The sequence below is a fragment of the Delphinus delphis genome, chromosome 11, assembly GCF_949987515.2.
Source record: "Delphinus delphis chromosome 11, mDelDel1.2, whole genome shotgun sequence".
Taxonomy (NCBI): Eukaryota; Metazoa; Chordata; class Mammalia; order Artiodactyla; family Delphinidae; genus Delphinus; species Delphinus delphis.
The window spans coordinates 38,421,257-38,424,227 of record NC_082693.1 but is presented as its reverse complement, the minus strand read 5'-3'; the positions used below and the strand labels follow the sequence as shown (position 1 = coordinate 38,424,227).

Below are 2,971 nucleotides of genomic sequence, written 5' to 3'. Positions count from 1 at the left end.
TTTTTTACCTTGGCTTTTGGCATTTTAGTTCTTCCTCCTCTTTTCTCTTTGTTTTGTTTTGTTTTTATTGCTTTAGAGCCGTTCTTTCCAACAGAATTTTCTGTGAAGATGGAGTTCTGTGTCTGCATTGTCCAGTATGGTAACCACTAGCCACATATGACTATTTAAGACTTGAAGTATAGCTAGTATGACTAAGGAACTGAGTTTTTAATTTTTTTCTAATTTAAATTTTAATAGCCACATATGGTGAGCAGCTACTGTATTGGACAGTGCAGTTCGAGTTTACAATGTACACCATTATCTTGTCACACTGCAAGAAACTTACAAAGACATACTTTCATTTCCTCCCTTATGTTCTTTGTGGTTTTGTTGTCACACATATTACTTCTACATAAGCTAAAATCCCAAATGCAGTTTAATTATTTTTACTTTAATTATTTATTTTTTAAGAGATAAAATTTGAGAAAAATATTTTAAAATATTTTACCAAGTATTTATCATTTTTTGCACTCTCTATTCCTTTGTGTTGGTCCAAATTTTTCATGCTATTTTTTTCTGCCTGAGGAACTTCCTTTAACATTTCATCTTCTGTTTGTTTAAAATGGTCTTTAGTTGAGGTCTATCCCAATGAGGCTTCTTCTGTAAACCTACATCATTGGAAACGCCTCACAGAGTAACTGTGGTGTCCTTTACTCATAGAACTACCTGTTAGATCAGTGGGGACGAACTACAAGACAGAGCTGCCAAGTAAACTATGAAAAACCTAACAGTCAAACTTTTTTTTATCTTCGGTATTGGCATATCCCAATGATCTCTATGTACTGTTCTAGGGTTTGATGGCTTAGGAGTGAATATGATTTGAACCTAATACATTTTTAGAGGGTGTCAAATTCAGAACCAGGCAGACCCATCTCCTGACCCTAAACATGGTCCTAAAGTAAATTGCTTGAGGGAATTGGATCCCAAAGATTACAGGTGGGGAATTTTGAAGTGTGTCCATATTCCACTGGAGATCAAAGAAGCCCAACTAAAAGAATTGTGGGCTGACTCACATGACAACTTCTTTTTGAAAGGGCTATTTTATCTTATTGAGTTATTTGTAGTGAGGTGGATGGACCTAGGGTCTGTCATACAGAGTGAAGTAAGTCAGAAAGAGAAAAACAAATACCGTATGCTAACACATATATATGGAATCTAAGAAAAAAAAAAGGTCATGAAGAACCCAGAGGTAAGACGGGAATAAAGACACAGACCTACTAGAGAATGGACTTGAGGATACGGGGAGGGGGAAGGGTAAGCTGGGACAACGTGAGAGAGGGGCATGTACATATATACACTACCAAACGTAAAATAGATAGCTAGTGGGAAGCAGCTGCATAGCACAGGGAGATCAGCTGGGTGCTTTGTGACTACCTAGAGGGGTGGGATAGGGAGGGTGGGAGGGAGGGAGACGCAAGAGGGAAGAGATATGGGGACATATATATATACGTATAACTGATTCACTTTGTTGTAGAGCGGAAGCTGACGCACCATTGTGAAGCAATTATACTCCAATAAAGATGTTAAAAAAAATGCCACAATGACTAACCTTGTGCACATATTATTTCAAGTTTGTGCAGTGTACTTTGAGTATAGATTTCTAGAAAATGTGATTGCTGGGTTAAAGGGTGAATGCATCTATGTGTAATTTTGCTAGATAATACAAAATTCCCTATAAAATAGGTAACTAATAAGGACCTACTGTATAGTACAGGGAACTCTACTCAATACTCTGTAATGACCTATATGGAAAAGAATTTGAACAAAAAAAGAGTGGACATATGTATATGTAGAACTGATTCACTTTGCTATACAGCAGAAACTAACACAACATTGTAACTCAACTATACTCCAATAAAAAATTAATTCAAAAAATACAAAATTCCCCTCCTTAAGGGCTGTATCATTCTACACTTCCACCAGTAACATATCAATATCTCTTTCTCTAGAGCTTTGGCAACAAATTGTTCTCTCAGACTACTGGATTTTTGCCAACACAGCAAGAAGTTCTATCTCAGTGTAATGTAATTTGCTTTTCTTTCTTGAGTGAGTTGAGTGTGCTTCACTATAAAAGGGCCACTTGCGTGAATCTTTTTAAACTATCTGTCCATGTCTTGTGCTCATTTTTCTACTGGGCTTACGTCTTTTTATTTCTAGAAGATCTTTATATATTCGGGAGATTAACTTTTTCCTGTGATAGAGTTGTTAATATTTTGTCCAGTGAATTCTTTGTCTTTGGTCTTACAGTATTTGGGCCATGTAATTTAAAAAACTTGTATGTAATAGAATTTATCAGTCTTTTATTGATTCTATATTTTGAATCATGCAAATGCTTTCCCCACCACCCCCATGGGAATACTATACAGAAATCCACGCATGTTTTTTTCTATAACTTGTATGGTTTCCATTTTTGTTATGTTTAATTAACTGATCCATTTGGAGTTTATCTTGGTGTGCAGTATAAGCTATAGATACAAGTTTATCTTTTTCCGAATGATGCCTAGTTGTCTCAACAGCATTTATTTGAGTCCATTTTTTCATTATTTTGAAACGTCCTTATCATTAATAAATTTCTTCATGTATTGGATTGACTTTATGTTATGTTCCACTAGTGTCTGCCTATTCATGTACCAACTCTACACCATTTAAATTATGAAGGCTTTATAGTACTTTAAATGTCTAGTAAGACTGGCCCCTCCTCATTGCTCTTCTTTTCGGGGTTTCCCTGGAAGTTCTTGTTTATTTTTTCCATACGAGCATAAGAATCAATTTGTCTATCTAAAAAACAAACAAAAATCTTGTCGAAATTTTTATTGGAATTATATTAAATTTACAAATTCACTTAAGGTATGTCTTTTATTTGTTCAAGTCCACTTTTGTGTCTTTGGGTAATATTATAAAATTTTTCTCATAGATTTTTACATATTTCTTC

The 2,971-nt window shown here is 34.9% G+C and overlaps 1 non-coding gene across 1 annotated transcript; it reads left to right on the top strand.

The window, feature by feature from the left end:
• Positions 1-611: 611 nt before the first annotated feature.
• LOC132434639 (small nucleolar RNA SNORA18) lies at positions 612-740 on the top strand. The gene has a single exon (XR_009521358.1). It is a non-coding gene; the product is annotated as a small nucleolar RNA SNORA18 (small nucleolar RNA).
• Positions 741-2,971: the final 2,231 nt, after the last annotated feature.